Source organism: Bubalus bubalis, chromosome 4 (genome assembly GCF_019923935.1).
Source record: "Bubalus bubalis isolate 160015118507 breed Murrah chromosome 4, NDDB_SH_1, whole genome shotgun sequence".
NCBI lineage: Eukaryota > Metazoa > Chordata > Mammalia > Artiodactyla > Bovidae > Bubalus > Bubalus bubalis.
The window spans coordinates 163,900,855-163,921,213 of record NC_059160.1 but is presented as its reverse complement, the minus strand read 5'-3'; the positions used below and the strand labels follow the sequence as shown (position 1 = coordinate 163,921,213).

The 20,359-nt window shown below is 41.4% G+C and overlaps 1 long non-coding RNA gene across 1 annotated transcript in view; it reads right to left on the bottom strand.

Moving 5' to 3' along the window:
- Positions 1 to 574: 574 nt before the first annotated feature.
- LOC123333471 overlaps positions 575 to 20,359 on the bottom strand; it is a 41,380-nt gene continuing 21,595 nt past the window's right edge. Inside the window, exon 2 of the long non-coding RNA XR_006550894.1 lies at positions 575 to 746. This is a non-coding gene — a long non-coding RNA (uncharacterized LOC123333471). The remainder of the gene's footprint in view (positions 747 to 20,359) is intronic.

The window sequence follows — 20,359 nt, the reverse complement described above, 5'->3', positions numbered from 1 at the left end:
TCCTTCGGCTGCCCTGACAGTGCATACTCCTTGAGCGGTGACTTTACCCTCCTTGTACTGCAGTCACTTTGCATAACCATCTCACTTAAGGATAAGGACTCCTGCCTATCCAGTGATGTTCTGCGTTTGCCTTATCTTGGTATTTCTGGCCAATGCACTGATATTTGGCCTGCCTAATCTTCCAGTGCAAAGCAATTAGAGGACATGGAATTTGTATAGAAAAGTCCTCACGTTGACTAAAAGTGATGTTTTGGGGACTTCCCTGATGGTTCAGTGGTTAAGAATTTCCCTGTCAATGCAGAGGATATGGGTTCAATCCCTGGTCAGAAGACTACAATCACACACACCTCTGAGCCACTAACCCCACACGCTGCAATAAAGATCCCACACACCACAACTAAGACCCAAGGCAGTCAAATAAATTAATAAGTAAATATATTTAAGTGTTGGTTTGAAAGTTCTAACTAACTAAGGGTGTTTTTAGTTAGTTCTAACTAACTAGTTCTTAGTTCTAACTAAGGGTGTTCTTAGTTAGTGTGACTGCTATAACAAGTACCATGGATCAGGCGGCTTAAACAACAGGAATTTATTTCTCAGAGTTCTGCAGGTTAAGGAGTCCAAGATTAAAGCACTGACAGATCCAGAAACTGGTGAGCACCTACCTCCTGGTTTGCAGGTGGCCATCTTTTCACTGTATCTTCACATGGTGGAGAGCAAAGAGAGAGATTCGCTGTCTCCTCTTCTTCCTATAAGAGCATTAATCTCTTATTTTACAGGGACTACACCCTCATGACCTAATTGCCCCCCACAGGCCTGACTCCAATACCATCACTTTGGTGATTAGGCTCCAACATATGAATTTGGGAAGGGTAGAGGGTAAGGACACAGCCCATGGCACATGACTCGCAGGCACTCTAGGTGTCAATATGCCCTGGAGAACCACGTGGAGGTGGGGGCGGAGGGGGGCTGCCCATTAAGCCGTGTGGCCAGGACGTCTTGGGAGGCTGAGTGCAGAAAGCATTTAGCACAGGGCTTACTCTGCATTCTCTCCCTCACTGGGTCCTGTGAATGCGGCAATGTACAGCTCATGGTCTCACAGTTACTATAGGACACATCAATGACTCTCACTATGATACCATATGTGTAAAAATAGAGGAACTTTAGGATATACTTGGGGCATAGAGGGAGAAAAAGCATTTAGTCCAACCTGGAAGTTCGGGAGTACTCTCTGGAAGAAGTGACACCAAAAGTGAGTTCTGGACTTCATTGTTCGTCTAGTGGTTAAGAATCCACTGGCCAATACAGAGGACTCAGGTTCAATCCCTGGTCCAGGAAGATTCCACATCCTGCTGCTGCTGCTGCTGCTAAGTTGCTTCAGTCGTGCCCGACTCTGTGCAACCCCATAGACAGCTGTCTACCAGGCTCCCCCGTCCCTGGGATTCTCCAGGCAAGAATACTGGAGTGGGTTGCCATTTCCTTCTCCAATGCGTGCATGTATGCTAAGTCACTTCAGTCGTGTCCAACTCTGTGCAACCCCATGGACAGCAGCCCACCAGGCTCCTCCATCCACAGGATTCTCCAGGCAAGAACACTGGAGTGGGTCGCCATTTCATTCTCCAGTTCCACATGCTGTGGGACAACAAAGCCCATGCACCATAACAATTGGGCCGGTGCGCCTAGAGCTCTGCAACGAGAAGACACTGCAAAGAGAAACCCGCGCACCACCCTGGAAAATAGCCCCCACTCATTACAACTAGAGAAAGTCCATGCGCAACAACGAAGACCCAGCACAGACCAAAAAAAAAATTTTTTTTTGCTTAAAAGTAAGTTTTCCCAGGATGACTAAAAGTGGAACAAAAAAAGAAAAGCAAGAGGGGCATTGTGAAAAGAGATATCGCCAGCTTGTCATGGGTTGAACTGTGCTGCTCCGAAACATATCTGTTAGAATCCTAACCTAGTATTTCAGAATGCAACTATCTGGAGATGGGATCTCTGCAAAAGTAATAAGTTAAAGTGAAGTCATTAGAGTGAGCCCAATGCAGATATGCCCAATATCTGTACAAGAAGAGGACATTTGGACATAGAGAGCCATAGGGAGAATGCCATATGAACATGAAAATGGCCATCTGTTGGTCAAGGACGTGGGACCTGGAAAAGACGCTCCGAAACAGTTCTCAGAAGGAAGCCAGCCTGTCAGCACTTTGACTTCAGAGTTTCAGTCTCTGAAGCTGTGAAATACCACATTCCTGTCGCTTCAGTCACTCGGTTGTGACACCCAGGAAACTAATTCACAGTATGAGCCATTTGAGATGACTATCAAAAGTCAGGTACCCAATCCTAGACCCCACCAAACTGGCCAGGTCCCATTTATCCATCTCATGCCCATCAGCTTGCTCCCTGGACAGGTTCTGATGCTCACCAGCCCCACCTTGCTTCGTCTGAGTCTGAAGAATTGGTGAACACTCACTCACCACTGTCAGCATTCAACCATTCCTCATCAGAGCTCTTTCCTTATTACCCATCTTCGTTACCTACTCACATAAACAGCAGCAGTGCAGGGGAAAGCACTTAGCACCTTGTACAAAATATTCTGATGAAGAATATCCAGCTTTAAAGCTTATTCCCTGAAGCCAGATCTTGTTCTTGAGAAAGATGAGGAAGTCAGGATGTTGGATTTCATTATCTATGGACTTTGGCCCACTAATCTTATCTTCTATTATCTTTAGAAAGCTGGAAATGAATAAACAAACACATGCCTGTTCCTACTTAGAGCTGGAAAGTTGGTGTCTATAAAACAGCCCATCAGCAATCCTTCTTTTACTCTGAGATACTTCAGAAGCAGTGAGGCATTTCTTCATCATTAAATCAAACTGCTCAGTTCTACCCCCTGGGTCTGCAGGCCACAACAATAGACGCTCCGAAGGGGAACTGCTCCTTTGCCCTAATTCTATGCTGGATCCATCCCCACTGTGCATGTCAACAATCCATCAACAGGGGACACGGTCTGTTGATGAAAAGAATGGGCTAAATGGATGCCACTCATTTAAGTAAGTCCCATGATGGGCGTGCCCACTGTGACTATGTGCGGTTCCACCCAGCACAGCCCATCTTCAAACTGAGATGCCTGTAGGCTTCGTAACAAGAGGTACCCTTTGTTCTTCCAACACCCTACACTAACTCACCCAGGCTGGCCCAGTTACTTCATGTTCCTGACCCTAACACTGCTTACCCCTCTTTGTTCTGTTCCTAGCCCCATTAGGAACAGTGGGGCCAGTTTTGTTTGGCTGCTGATGTAGGTCTTTCCAGTTCAGCCCCTAAACCTCAGAAACCTCTGCCTTTCCTGCTCTGCCACCTAGAACGGGACCCCAGCTCAGATAGCAGCAACAGCCTTCTTGGCCATGCCTTTCCCCAGGGAGGGTTGACCACTGGACACTCCCCCATGACTCCAGGAACATCCCATTACTAAGGAAATGCGATTTGACTAGTAATTCTTTCTTTTTTTTTTTTTACAACAGATTTTACATATCTTTTAAGAAGCTATTGCTTTCATTTTGTTCTTTAAATATTACCTTTTCAATGAGAAAAGGAATATGGGGAAACACTTGTGTGCTACATCTCCACACCTGAATATAATCCTTCATCAATGATTTATCATGCATATATATGAATTTTTAGCATGTTGTCCATTAGGAAGCTATTAGTCACATATAGCCTTTCAAATGTACACGATTTCAAATTAAATAAAATTTGATATTCAGCTCCTTAGTCATACTTGCCACATTTCAATTTACTGTTGAAAGTGACATGTGACTAGTGGCTGCCATATTAGTAGAGACTGATGCTGGAGGGGCAGCAAGGGGCACTGGAGCAGCAGGCTGCCGAGAGGAGATACCCCACGTCCAAGGTCAGAGAAACCCCAGTAAGATAGGCGCTGAGAGACGGCATCAGAAGGCAGACAGACAGAAACCACCATCACAGAAAACTAACCATCTAACTAAAAACTAACTAATCACATGGACCACAGCCTTGTCTAACTCAATGAAACTATGAGTCATGCCGTGTAGGGCCACCCAAGACAGACAGGTCATGGTGGAGAGTTTTGACAGAATGTGGTCCACTGGAGAAGGGAATGGCAAACCACTTCAGTATTCTTGCCTTGAAAACCCCATGAACAGTATGAAAAGGCAAAAAGATAGGACAATGAAAGGTAAACTCGAAAGGTCAGTAGGTGCCCAATATGCTGCTGGAGATCAGTGGAGAAATAACTCCAGAAAGAATGTAGAGATGGAGCCAAAACAAAAACAATACTCAGTTGTGGATGTCATTGGTGATGGAAGCAAGATCCAATGCTGTAAAGAGCAATATTGCATAGGAACTTGGAATGTTAGGTCCATGAATCAAAAAAATTGAAGTAGTCAAACAAGAGATGGCAAGAGTGAACGTTGACATTTTAGGAATCAGTGAACTAAATGGAATGGAATGGATGAATTTAACTCAGATGATCATCATATCTACTACTGTGGGCAGGAATCCCTCAGAAGAAATGGAGTAGCCATCACAGTAAAAAGCAAAAAACAAACAAAAAAAAAAAACCCTCTGAAATGCAGTACTTGGATTCAATCTCGAAAACGACAGAATGATCTCTGTTCATTTCCAAGGCAAACCATTCAATATCATAGTAATCCAACTCTATGCCCCAACCAGTAATGCTAAAGAAGCTGAAGTTGAATGGTTCTATAAAGACCTACAAGACCTTTTAGAAATAACACCCCCCAAAAGATATCCTTTTCATCATAAGGGACTGGAATGCAAACGGAGGAAGTCAAGAAACCCCTGGAGTAACAGGCAAATTTGGCCTTGGAGTACAAAATGAAGCAGGGCAAAGGCTAATAGAGTTTTGCCAAGAGAACACACTGGTCATAGCAAACACCCTCTTCCAACAACACAAGAGGAAACTCTACACATGAACATCACCAGATGGTCAACACTGAAATCAGATTGATTATCTTCTTTGCAGCCAAAGATGGAGAAGCTCTATACAGTCAGCAAAAACAAGACCAGGAGCTGACTGTGGCTCAGATCATGAACTCCTTATTGCCAAATTCAGAATTAAATTGAAGAAAGTAGGGAAAACCACTAGACCATTCAGGTATGACCTAAATCAAATCCCTTATGATTATACAGTGGAAGTGAGAAACAGATCTAAGGGACTAAATCTGATAAACAGAGTGCCTGATGAACTATGGATGAAAGTTCATGACATTATACAGAAGACAGAGATCAAGACCATCCCCAAGACAAAGAAATGCAAAAAAGCAAAATGGCTGTCTGAGGAGACCTTACAAATAGCTGTGAAAAGAAGAGAAGTGAAAAGCAAAGGAGAAAAGGAAAGATATACCCATTTGAATTTGAATGCAGAGTTCCAAAGAATAGCATGGAAAGATAAGAAAGCCTTCCTCAATGATCAGTGCAAAAAAATAGAGGAAAACAATAGAATGAGAAAGACTAGAGATCTCTTCAAGAAAACTAGAGATACCAAGGAAACATTTCATGGAAGCATGGGCTCAATAAAGGACAGAAATGGTATGGACCTAACAGAAGCAGAAGATATTAAAAAGAGGTGGCAAGAATACACAGAAGAACTGTACAAAAAAGATCTTCATGACCCAGATGATCCCGATGGTGTGATCACTCACCCAGAGCCAGACATCCTGGAATGTGAAGTCAAGTGGGCCTTAGGAAGCATCACTACGAACAAAGCTAGTGGAGATGATGGAATTCCAGTTGAGCTATTTCAAATCCTAAAAGATGATGCTGTGAAAGTGCTGCACTCAATATGCCAGCAAATTTGGAAATCTCAGCAGTGGCCACAGGACTGGAAAAGGTCTGTTTTCATTCCAATCCCAAAGAAAGGCAATGCCAAAGAATGCTCAAACTACTGCACAATTGCACTCATCTCACACGCTAGTAAAGTAATGCTCAAAATTCTCTAAGCCAAGCTTCAACAATACCTGAACTGTGAACTTTCAGGTGTTCAAGTTGGATTTAGAAAAGGCAGAGGAACCAGAGACCAAATTGCCAACATCTGCTGGATCATGGAAAAAGCAAGAGAGTTCCAGAAAAACATCTATTTCTACTTTATTGACTATGCCAAAGCCTTTGACTGTGTGGATCACAATAAACTGTGGGAAATTCTGAAAGAGATGGGAATACCAGACCACCTGACCTGTCTCTTGAGAAATTTTATGCAAGTCAGAAAGCAACAGATAGAACTGGACATGGAACAACAGGCTGTTTCCAAATAGGAAAAGGAGTATGTCAAGGCTGTATATTGTCACCCTGCTTATTTAACTTCTATGCAGAGTACATCATGAGAAATGCTGGGCTGGATGAAGCACAGGCTGGAATCAAGATTGCCAGGAGAAATATCAATAACCTCAGATATGCAGATGACACCACCCTTATGGCAGAAAGTGAAGAAGAACTAAAAAGCCTCTTGATGAAAGTGAAAGAGGAGAATGAAAAAGTTGGCTTAAAACTCAATATTCAGGAAACTAAGATCATGGCATCCGGTCCCACCACTTCACGGCAAATAGATGGGAAAACAGTGGAAACTGTGGCTGACTTTATTTTGGAGGGCTCCAAAATCACTGCAGATGGTGACTGCAGCCATGAAATTAAGACGCTTACTCCTTGGAAGGAGAGTTATGACCAACCTAGATACCATATTCAAAAGCAGAGACATTACTTTGCCAACAAAAGTCCATCTAGTCAAGGCTATGGTTTTTCCAGTGGTCATGTATGGATGTGAGAGTTGGACTGTGAAGAAAGCTGAGTGCCGAAGAATTGATGCTTTTGAAATGTGGTGTTGGAGAAGACTCTTGAGAGTCCCTTGGACTGCAAGGAGATCCAGCCAGTCCATCCTAAAGGAGATCAGTCCTGGTGTTCATTGGAAGGACTGATGTTGAAGCTGAAACTCCAGTACTTTGGCCACCTGATGGGAAGAACTGACTCATTGGAAAAGACCCTGATGCTGGGAAAAATTGAGGGCAGGAGGAGAAGGGGACAACAGAGGATGAGATGGTTGGATGGCATCACCGACTCAATGGACATGAGTTTGAGTAAATTCCGGGAGTTGGTGATGGACAGGGAGGCCTGGCGTGCTGCAGTCCATGGGGTCGCAAAGAGTTGGACACGACTGAGCGACTGAACTGAACTGATAGGAAATTCGTATCATTGAAAATTCTGTTGGACAGCACTGCATCTGTAAAAATATTTGTCTCTGTGCTTATGTGATGTGTACCTGTTTTTCTTTTTACATAAATTTCTGGCATGGCACATATTGTGTTGTAACTATTTTGTCACTAGGTAATATCTGACAGAGCTTTTAATGCTGCTGTGTGTATAATGTCCATGTCCTTTTAGCCCCTGCGATTTCTATACTGATGGAGTTTCGATTGTTCCATTTTTATTTTATTTAATGTTTGCAATTACAACCGATGTCACAGCTAACGTCCTTGTACATCCCTGTACCTGTCTTTGCATGAATCTAAGTGGTTATTTTCCTAGGAGAGTTAACAAGAATGTCTAAGAAGTAGAATTCTGAGTCAAAATTTATGTCCATTTCAGATATTACCATTGCTAACAATTGCCCTTTAAAGCGGCTATATCAGAGTGTGCAGTTGCTTTAATCCCTTCCTTTTCATTACTAATTTTATCAAACTTTGAAAATTTCACCACACTCATGGTTTTAAATGATATCACTACTGCTTTAAATGGATACTTCTAGGTAAGAATTGACTATCAGTCATTACATGTTGCTGACAATTTTATTTCCTTTACTGTGAACAGCCACTTTAAATATTTTGATGATTTTTCTATTTGTGTTTGTCATTTATTGAATAAAGGTTTTCATATATTTAGGATATTGGTCTTATGCCTATTACATATGTTTTAATATTTACTTATAACTTTTTCAACTTTCTGAGGTAATATCTATACTTTTGCAACATTTTAAAAATGTTTTTGATTTTACGGTTTTAAATGTGTCATCATATTCGTCAGTCTTTATGAGTTTAGTATGCATTTCTTATTTTAGGTCTTTTTACTCCTAAATCATAAACATCCTCTCTCCTAAATTATTTTTAACTTTTAAAATTACTATTGTTTAATTCTATAACCCATCTGGAACTTATTTTTATGAATGATACAAGAGGTAGAGAGCTAACCTTTTTTTTAATGTTTGTGGCTAAAAGTTCCCACACAATTATATTAGATAGCCCATTTCCCTCAATTGACTTTAAATCTTCTTATTTTTCTATATTAACTAACCCACATCTATGTGAAAATGCCTATACATTCTATACTTTAATAAGTTCTGTCTATTCTTGAACATTGTTTTATTAAAACTTTTTTTTCTTCATATTAAATTATGATAGACAATAAGGAAAATGGTTACTTCTGTTCCTTCAAATTACTTTGAAGATAGGAATAAGAATTAGAATTTTACAATTCATAAAAAGACACTGTAACATTCCATGAGTTTGAATTGAAATTATAGATTTCTTAAGAAGATATTATATAGTCACACTATTGAGTTTTTCCCTCACTGAAAATGGTTTACCTCTTCATGTATTTAGCTTTATTATTTATGCATAACTATATTTTTATTTATAAAGAATTTTATTCATAAAGATCTATATTCTTGCTAGAGCTATTCCTAACTGTTGTATAGGTTTTATTATTACTGGAAATCAATTATATGGCATATTTGTTAGCTGGTTGCTACAGACATATTGAAATACCACCGATATATATTTTCTCTGTTAGATAGGGACCATAAGTGGGTTATTAGGGCTGATGGCAAGTGTGGTACCCATAGATTTTACCCACAGTTTCTAAATCATTATATTCCAACTTGGGGCGTAGCACTGTACTGTGGTCATTTATGGTAAATATTTAAGATAAATATTACATTTTGCAAATGCCCCATTCTCACAATGAACTGTGTCCAGACTGATGTCTCAGCTGTATTTTTAAGAATTATTTCTCTGCTGGCTGAAAAGTGGTTTCCGCAGGATGCAATATATGAAAGGATCCACTTCCTTGTGAAGTGGGCCGCTTATCTGAAGTGATGTTGTGTGGAATCCCCATAGGCAGATCTAACCGTCTAAACCTTGGGTGGCAACGTCTTTTGTGAAGGCAGAGAAGGCAAACCTACACCCAGGATGCATGTTGGTCACGGTCAGGGTGATGCCAGGCCCCTGCCAGAGTGAGGCGTCAGGGCTGATGGAATCAGCTTGCCACCAGGTGGCTAGAAGGCTTTGTGATGGAGGGTGCTGATACCACATTGTAGTTCGGTGTTAGTCCGTTCCAAGTAGCTTCGCATTAGATGGATCAGACCTGGCAGGTAGGAGCCCCTACTTTTGAGCAAGCCCATTCCTCCAGAAGCTCCATCCTTGTTACCATAGCAACTGTGCTCATGTACCAGTCGTGCCAGCACTAGGGTTGCCAAAGACGTAAGCTGCCTGAAATCAGCTGGCTGAGCCATTCTCACCACTTGGCTGTTTGTGCCGTTTCTATTGTGAGTGCTCTCAGTGGACATTAACATGTGATACAAAAGTCTTCACACTTTCCTTTTCCATCGTTCCATACACACGCACGTTCCTCACACTTTCTCGTTTCCAGTTTTTCAAGCTTTCTCCATCAAGGGCCTTGACCAACAAGCTAAAAAACTCAAAATGCTCGTGAGTTTACTTTTAACCTTGCTTAGAATGTTTTCTCTTTCTGCACATAATTACGCGATAAGGTGTATGCTTGCATGCCAAATTGCTTGTCGTGTCCAACTCTTTGCAACCCTATGGGCTGTAGCCTACCAGGCTCCTCTGTCCATGGGATTCTCCAGGCAAGAACACTGGGGTGGATTGTCATGCCCTCTTCCAAGGGATCTTCCCAACCAAGGGATCGAACCTATGTCTCTTATATCTCCTGCATTGGCAGTCATGTTCTTTACCAATAATGCCACCCTTGAGAAGCCCATGCCATAAGGTACAATGCCCAAACTGCACATTCCGAGGCTCTTCTCTCATCACTATCTTTCAAGACTACTCTGTGTGTGTGCAGGCTAAGTGGGGCTTTAATGCATCGTACAAGGGATTGTGACTGTTCACTTAGGTATCTGCCTTCAGTCTTCTGGCTTGTTTCGATTGCATACATTAAGCAATACACTTGCTAGCTACTATATATCTTGTCTCTAGAGTACCATTATCCATTAGCCATATCTCTTTTTGCTATTTAGAGCCCCAGGGCCACTCTGGTCTTCCTGATCATTATAATACGGGTGCCTACTTTGACTCTGATGTCATCGGACCAGCTGCCGGCTGGCCTCTAATGTTTTGTAAATCTATAATCACCATCATTACTAGGCATCACAGTTCCCTAGCAGCATCTTCTATCATCAGCCTGGCCTGTAAAGGACAGCCATCACTGATGCTAGAACCAGAACATTCCTTACATCTTTGGGATAGAGTCATAGAGTTAAAAAAAATTGTTCATAAGCTTAAAATGAATTCTATAATGTGGTGCAAGTGTAGGAAATTATGAATAAGCTTACCAGTGCATATAAAGAATGCAATTTTAACATTTGTCTTTAAAATTCACTTTCAATTCAAATGTTTTCTGGGGAAATTCCCTCATGTGACGTGTCTGTTATAATGGAACAGAAATCTAAAGGAAATTGGGATTTCCTCTACGTACATTTGACAAGAACATTCTGTACTTAACCTGTGTTTTCTAAAAGTTCTCCAATTATAAAAAAATTATCTCTAATTGTAATAACTCTTAATAGAAGGAGTTATAATAATAGCTAACCTTTGTTGAACATTTGCTATGTGTCAGCACTGGGCTAGGTATTTTAATTGCATTATTTGAGAGAAATGAAGGAAGCTGCAGAATGAGAGATGGGGTGGAGTAAACCATCACCTGAGGACCAGCTGACTTTATACAGAGAACAAGCATCTCTGTAACCTCTCAAATGAGAGGGTGGGGATTAGAGTAAGGACCCCATTAGAAAGCACAAATCACACTGAGTAACAGGAGACCTTTTTAAGACCCAGGTCCTCTGGAAGGCTGATTTATTTCCATTTATTAAATGCAGCTTTCCCTTCTGGAGATGCTGTGTAGGGAGTCTGTACACGTGGAATCTGTTTTTCCTCTGCATCTATTACATATAATACCTTAGGAAAAGAGCCAGCTTTTCTGACACAGGAGGGCACATATAAGGTAGTGTGCCTAAATTCCAAGTTAGGTGGGACCTTTGAAATTCACTCTGAAGGGCTCTGGGTGCATTTCCAAAAACCCAGACAGCCCTCAGAGCAGCAAAAACTAAGGCGAGGAAGAGAACGGTGTGTGGGACTGAGTGGCAGAGGGAATAGTTTTCAATATAGTTAATGTCCTCTTGAGCAATGCCAGGTAAACCAGTGACTTGGGATCTATAATTCTGGAATTATAGTTCCCTCTTGCTCTGCTCCTTCAAAATACAACTTCCAACTCCTGGAAACAGTAGGATAAAGAAGCAATTTTCCTGCAACCCATATCACATTGCTGCTGTCTAACAGGCTGAGAAAAGTGAGAAAGGCTCTCCTTTCTTTGGAGGCAGGACATTTCAAAAGAGCCACCGGCCTACCTCAAGGTAAAGGCAAACTGAAAGATGGCTGCATGCCACGGTTTAAGAATCCAAACAGGAGACAGATTAGCAGGAGCACAATTCCACAGCAAACAGAGAGAGAACTTTCACATGTGCGTGCCTGCTGAGTTGCTTCAGTCATATCTGACTCTTTGTGATCCTACAGACCATAGCCCACCAGGCTTCTATGTCCATGGGATTCTCCAGGCAAGAATACTAGAGTGGGTTGCCATTTCTTCCTCCAGGGGATCTTCCCGACCCAGAGAATGAACCCAGATCTCTTATGTCTCCTATTTGGCATAGGGACGACAGAGGATGAGATGGTTGGATGGCATCACCAACTCGATGGACCTGAGTTTGAGCAAGCTCCGGGAATTGGTGATGGACAGGGAGGCCTGGCTGTGTTGCAGGCCATGAAATCACAAAGAGTCAGACACGACTGCGCGACTGAACTGAACTGATATTGGCAGGCGGGTTTGTTACCACAGTGCCTCCAGAGCACTTGGGAGACCAGCCTGAACTCAAGGAACCATACCTTGAATCTACCTAGGGCAGATCCCAAGTGATCTGCCCTAGACTTCTATGCCTGCCATAACACATTGCCATGAACAACACAAACTCGTCATCTTACTGTACTGTAGGGTGGAAGTCTGACACGGGTCTCACTGGGCTAAAATCCAGGTGTCAGCAGGACTGCGTTCCTCCTGGAGGCTCTAACAGGTCTATTTCTTGCTTGGATCCATTTTCCAGATTCTGGAGGATGCCCCTGGCTAGAGGCCCCTTCCTCCATCTTCAAAGTTTATAATATTTCACTTTTGATGCCTTTTCCCTGATCCTGTTCCTATCATCACATCTTTTTCCCTGGCCACAGCCATGAGGCTCTCCAATTTTAGGGCTCCTGTGATGACACCTCCCCATCTCAAGACCCTGTCACATCTGAAACGTCCTTTGCTCATGAAGATGATATATGCACAGGCTCTCAGAAGTAGGACACGCACATCTCTGAGGGTATTATTGTGCCCACCATATCACCCAATGTGACATACTATAAAAAGTTCATGATGCGAATGAAAAGTGAGATAGTTACATCTTAAAACAAATAACTCTGTGCCTTCGTTTTATTTACATATGAATTAAAGATATCCATTGCATGGTCAGGGTTCATGTAATGTTTCCTTATGCAGTACATTATCTAGATTCATCTGTCTGAGGAGGGATCTCCTGGGTTTCTCGTACAAACGGACCACTTTTGTAAAGCGGGCCGTGTAAGGGTGCAGCAAGAAGATGCAGGGGGTCCTGGGAAGCAGAAGCCAGGGAATGGCAGGCTTGGCTTCCTGCAGGGGCTGAGAGGCAGGCAAGCCAGATTGGGGTGGAAGCTCAGGACGGAGACACAGGGATTGGAGCCCCAGGGGAGGGGCAAAAATGAGGTGCAAATATTAATGCATATATATGGAATCTAGAAAAATGGTATTGATGAACCTATTTGTGGGGCAGGAATGGAGAGGCAGATATAGAGAATGGACGTATGGACACATTAGGGCCAGGAAAGAGTGAGGCGAATGGAGAAAGTAGCATCAACATGTATACGCTGCCATATGTAAACTAGATAGCTGGTGAGAGGCGGCTGTATGACAAAGGGAGCCCAGCCTGATGTTCTGTGATGACATAGACGGGTAGGTTGTGGGGAGGGGAGGGAGGCTCAAGAGGGAGGTGATATATGCATAATTGCGGATGATTTGTGTTGTTGCTAGTAAAGTCATGCTCAAAATCCTCCAAGCCAGGCTTCAGCAATATGTGAACCATGAACTTCCTGATGTTCAAGCTGGTTTTAGAAACGGCAGAGGAACCAGAGATCAAATTGCCAACATCAGCTGGATCATGGAAAAAGCAAGAGAGTTCCAGAAAAACATATATTTCTACTTTATTGACCATGCCAAAGCCTTTGACTGTGTGGATCACAATAAACTGTGGAAAATTCTGAAAGAAATAGGAATACCAGACCACCTGACCTGCCTCTTGAGAAATCTGTATGCAGGTCAGGAAGCAACAGTTAGAACTGGACATGGAACAACAGACTGTTTCCAAATAGGAAAAGGAGTACGTCAAGCCTGTATATTGTCACCCTGCTTATTTAACTTATACCCAGAGTACATCATGAGAAATTCTGAGCTGGAAGAAGCACAAGCTGGAATCAAGATTGCCGGGAGAAATATCAATACCTCAGATATGCAGATGACACCACCCTTATGGCAGAAAGTGAAGAGGAACTAAAAAGCCTCTTGATGAAAGTGAAAGAGGGGAGTGAAAAAGTTGGCTTAAAGCTCAACATACAGAAAAGTAAGATCATGGCATCTGGTCCCATCACTTCATGGCAAATAAATGGGGAAACAGTGTCAGACTTTATTTTGGGGGGCTGCAAAGTCACTGCACATGGTGATTGCAGCCATGAAATTAAAAGACACTTACTCCTTGGAAGGAAAGTTATGATCAACCTAGACAGCATATGAAAAGCAGAGACATTACTTTGTCAACAAAGGTCCGTCTAGTCAAGGCTATGGTTTTTCCAGTGGTCATGTATCGATGTGAGAGTTGGACTGTGAAGAAGGCTGAGTGCCAAAGAATTGATGCTTTTGAACTGTGGTGTTGGAGAAGACTCTTGAGAGTCCCTTGGACTGCAAGGAGATCCAACCAGTCCATCCTAAAGGAGATCAGTCCTGGGATTTCTTTGGAAGGAATGATGGTAAAGCTGAAACTCCAGTACTTTGGCCACCTCATGTGAAGAGTTGACTCATTGGAAAAGACTCTGAGGCTGGGAGGGATTGGGGGCAGGAGGAGAAGGGGACGACAGAGGATGAGATGGCTGGATGGCATCACTGACTCGATGGACATGAGTCTGAGTGAACTCTGGGAATTGGTGACGGACAGGGAGGCCTGGCGTGCTGCGATTCACGGGGTCGCGAAGAGTCGGACACGACTGAGTGACTGAACTGAACTGACGGCAGAAACCAACGCAACATTGTAAAGCAATTTTCCTCCAATTAAAAAATAAATTTTAAAAAAGAGATGAGCTCCCGGCAGAGTAGGAGTCCCTCACACTTGCACTCCTTCTTTCCCAACCTCTGCCCCATCTAGGTGGGCTCCAGCTCTGGTAACCGCAGTGTTTTACCCTGTCTTTTCTCAGGAGAGTCTTCTTTCCCCAGACTTTCATGCTCTCTCCCTAGACTATTAGGAAGGTAGGAAAAGCGTGTTACTTCCCTGAGATCTGGAAAAACATGGGCTCAATTGTAGCTTATATTTCTCTCTTGAAAAAAAAAAAAAAAGCAATCCAGGTCTATTGGCCCCCAAATGCATATTTCAAACACGATTAGAACAGGTTTTTTTCTAAAGTAACTCCTTTTACTGTAAATTACAGACAATTCAATATTCCACCCCTAAAGAATTTCATATGAATCTGTAAACACATTCTGTAAGCATTTTTCTACAAAACCACATCCATATTTCCAACTTAGCAGAGTTAATAATAATTCCTTCACACCAACTAATACCCAGATCAAGTCCATATTTATTTACTGTCCAAAAATAGTCTTGGTGGGTTTGTTACTACCATGTTTCAATCCATGGCTGCGTGCTGTGTTGCACCTTGAATAAAAGACCAGAATTTGTGAGGAATCTGGTTCACATAGCACTTGGCTTCCTGGAGATACTTTGGAATTTCTTGGAGACTATATTTAATCCCTTACAACACTAAAGGGCTCAAATTTGAGCCATGAATATTTTTCAAAAAACAATTCAATAATGACATGTTTCCAGTGAGTTGATCACTGATGGACAATCAATTCTGAACATTTTCATTAACTCTTCTTCAAATCCTTCCACAGCACTGAGCATTGTGAGTAGCCACCCCAATTTCTAGTGGCAAAGGTTTTGTCTGGAGATCTTCTATATTTCACCTCAGAACTCAGAAAGCATCTATGCGTATGAGGAAAAAAGGACATCTTGAGTGCTTTGGGTAAGTTTATAAGTGCCAGCCAACATAAGATCCTGGACCAGCTTATGGCACATCAGAGAAGGTAGAGGATAGGGAGGGTGATAGACTTTGAGACAAGTTTGTTCCAGGGTCCAGGGCTCTGAAGGATCTGAAGTAGCAACTTTCTCTGAAGTACTCCAAAGTTAGGGTAATTTGACATGTCCATTGCAAACAGAACATGACAACATCATTTACTGTTAAACCCTTTTATACAAGCTGATCTCCCAACAAAAGAGGAATTCTGGGCTAACCTGAGGAGTCATTTCACCAGATATAAGATTTTGGGGTGGGAATCAAGGCTGCTGATAACAAGCCAAACCTTGCTCTTTGGTCAAATAGTTCCTTGTTTATGGTGCCCAGCTGGCAGCTAAGATGAAAACCAGGAAACATTTTGCCCATCAGTGAGGCTGGAAAACATCTGAACAGATACTACTCAACTGAGCAGAACCACAGAAAGGGTATTTCTGTGATTGACATGTTCCACCAAAACTGCCTCCAAAGAATGGATATTTTTTCAGAGCTCACCAATCTGTCTGAGGCTGGTACTTATGGGCCTTTGGGTAACTCTTTCCATGCCCAGATCTGATTAACCTGACCCAGTGGTAAGCATGGTGGGAGGCTTGCTACAAAAAGACAAAGAGATCAGATCATGAGGATGAGCAAGTGAGCTCAGTAGCAGAAAATAGCACAGAGCACCCACGGATAGTGTTCTCAGAGCACTGGGCTCCTCACAGTGGGGAGAGGTAGGGGAACTAGGGCCAGAAGGGCCACAGGTCACAGGAGGCACCAGAGGCGGGATGCAGGGAGTGTGTTAGAATGAGACAGCTGACGGAGAAGCTGGGACCAGACTCACTTTCCTGGATCATCCCTGCCAGATTTCATTAGTGCTTTAAGTTTGGGGAACAGAAGGAAGAGGAATTGAAACCGAGAGAGGCAAAGCCAAAGAATGCTCAAACTATTGCACAATTGCACTCGTCTCACACGCTAGCAAAGTAATGCTCAAAATTCTCCAAGCCAGGCTTCAACAGTACATGAACCGAGAACTTCCAGATGTTCAAGCTGGATTTAGAAAAAGCAGAAGAACCAGAGATAAAATTGCCAACATCTGTTGGATCATAGAAAGAGCAAGAGAATTCCAGAAAAACGTCTACTTCTGCTTCATTGACTATGCCAAAGCCTTTGACTATATGGATCACAATAAACTGTTGAAAATTCTTAAAGAGATAGGAATACCAGACCACTTCTTGCAAAACATGTATTCAGGTTAAGAAGCAACAGTTAGAACCAGACATGGAACAAGGGACTGGTTCCAAATTGGGAAAGGAGTATGTTAAGGCTGTATATTGTCACACTGCTTATTTAACTTATATGTAGACTACATCATGAGAAATGCTGGGCTGGATGAAGCACAAGCTGGAATCAAGATTTCCAGGAGAAATATAAATAACCTCAGATACGCAGGTGACACCACCCTTATGGCAGAAAGCAAAGAACTAAAGCTCCTCTTGATGAAGTGAAAGAGGAGAGTGAAAAATGTTGGCTTAAAACTCAACATTCAAAAAACTAATATCATGGCATCCGGTCCCATCACTTCATGGCAAATAGATTGGGAAACAATGAAAACAGTGAGAAACTTTATTTTCTTGGGCTTCAAAATCACTGCAGATGGTGACTGCAGCCATGAAATTAAGATGCTTGCTCCTTGGAAGAAAAGCTATGACCAACCTAGACAGCATATTAAAAAACAGAGACATTACTTTGCCAACAAAGTTCCATCTAGTCAAAGCTATGGTTTTTCCAGTAGTCATGTGTGAATGTGAGAGTTGATTAACATCCAAAAACCTTTCTTTCCATAAAGAAAGCTGAGCACCAAATAATTGATGCTTTTGAACTGTGGTGTCAGAGAAGACTCTTGAATATCCCTTGGACTGCAACATCAAACCAGTCAATCCTAAAGGAAATCAGTCCTGAATATTCATTGGAAGAACTGATGCTGAAGTTGAAGCTCCAAAACTTTGGCCACCTGATGCAAAGAGCTGACTTATTTGAAAAGATCCTGATGCTGGGAAAGATTGAAGGCATGAGGAAAAGGGGACGACAGAGGACAAGATGGATGGATGACATCACCGACTCAATGCACATGAGTTTGAGCAAGCTCTGGGAGATGGTGAAGGACAGGAAAGCCTGGCGTGCTGCAGTCCATGGGCTTGCAAAGAGTCAGACACGACTGAGCAACAGAACAACAAAGAGGGTGAGGCAGCAGTTTGGAAGGGTAAGATCACGGGCAATCTGGGTCCCTCCTATCTCTGGCTAACAGCCTTGGAGGCAGGTCATTGACTCTCCTAAGCTTTAACTTTAGGAAGAAAACAATTTGTCTGCCTACCCCAGTTCAGTTCAGTTCAGTTGCTTAGTCATGTCCGACTCTTTGTGACCCCATGGAATGTAGCATGCTAAGCCTCCCTGTCCAACACCAACTCCCGGAGTTTACTCTAACTCATGTCCATTGAGTGGTGATGCCATCCAACCATATCATCTGTTAGCCCCTTCTCCTCCTGCCTTCAATCTTTCCCAGCATCAGGGTCTTTTCCAATGAGTCATCTCTTTGCATCAGGTGGCATAAGTTTTGGAGCTTCAACTTTAGCATCAGTCCTTCCAATGAACATTCAGGACTGATTTCCTTTAGGATTGACTGGTTGGATCTCCTTGCAGTCCAAGGGACTCTCAAGAGTCTTCTCCAATCTAGTGCTATAAGCATTGATCAGCTTCCCGGAGCTACGATGGCCACACTGCAAATCTAGGTCCTCACAACGGGATGCAGTTCCAGAGATATTGGGAACATCCCAGCTATTTTTCTTTTTTTTGGCCTCATTCTACTCAATGCATCCACTCCAAGTATACACATGCTGCCACACATACACGCCATTTGTACATAATTCACCTGTGTTTCCCTTCAACATGCATTAAGTTTGACTAACTCAACAGACTTTTGTAAAAGTGAAAAACAAATATTTTGTCTAGTTACAGTTGCAAAATCAATATGTGTAAATGAATATGTAAAGATAAGAGAGATATTTTACAAAGTAAGAATGTAATCAGAAGTAAATACTTGGGGAATGCAAAAGAAAAAGAAAAAGTAGTGCCAAAAATTTATTCTAATTGAATATTTGTAGCTCATTTCCAGCTGGCAAAAGATGCCACCAATAAAGAGATGAGAGATAGAACATGACTCTCCACTGAAATTGGACATCACTCACAAAATCTGTTTCTTATATACTCACAAGCTATGTTAGTTCAGATCTCCATTTTTCTTGAAATTTAGAAATTGTCTACACATATAAAGGCTTGAAATGCTTGTCATTTGAATTAGTAAAGTTTTTACTTTCCAGAAAAGTCTCCACTGTTCCTTCATGTCAGGCTTTGAAGTGAAAATTTCCTCTGGGTGCCAATTAAGACCAAAGAGACAATATTTTCAACAGCCAGCTTAACAAAAATTTAAATGAAGTTACCTCAAGATAGTTCTAAACCTTGCCAGCTCTGTTATAAATTGGTATAATCTGGAAAGTAACCTGAAATATCCATCAAGAGTCTTAAACACCCCATTTATTTTTTAGTACATTATTTCTACTTCTAGGAACCTAGAAACTTGGACAAATATACATGAATAATACTTTCATATCCATATGATTAAATTTTCACCTACTCTAATGATAAATTAGGTCTATATTTATTCAAAGAGAATGATGCTTGTTATATTTTGATGTGAGAGAAAAATAATTTTCAAAAACCTGCAAATACTGAACTCCTTATGCTACAGATACATGTGTGGGTTTTTGTTTGTAAGTATATCTCATTCATACATATAAGTAGTGAACAATGAAAATGAACTGGAAACAAAATTCCATAAGCATGTCTACTAAAACTGCAAATAATTCCACTTATTTTGGTGCTTTAAATTATTTGAGATCTCAGACTATTTGTTACAGCTATAATAAAAATAATAAAGCTATTTTCATTTGAATGCACTTATGGTTAAAAATTCAGAAAATAAATGAGAAATACAAAAATAAAAATCACCAGGACTGTCCCCAAGTGGAGATAAGATCTGTATGTATTTTCTGGTTTTCACTCCAGATTTAGATGGATTTAAAATAAATATGTATTTATTTCATAGAGAGTCATATAGATAGTCAAATGTCAATATATATAGTACTTCAGTCTGAATTTTTATTTTGATTGATACATAACAGTTCATCAAACTGACCTGACTTCTATTATTCATGCAAAGATTCTCTTCTTGTTAAATATTTAACTTGTTTGCAAATAACACAGTGGGAATCTTTGCACATATATGTTTGGATAAGATAATAGAAAAATTGATAAGCTAAAGTACATATGCATTTAAAACTATATATTTGTATGTATATATATTTGTATATATAAATAATCAAATATACTGTATAATCATATATAAATAAACAATTGATGAACTGAAGTGCATGCACACTTAATAAATAAATAGATATATATATATAAAATCATCAATTATTTTTCAGAAAGTTTACATCAATTTATAGCCCCATGTTGAGAATAACAATGATAATTATGATAAGATTAGTTAATGCTATGTAACAATTACTACATGCCAGGAA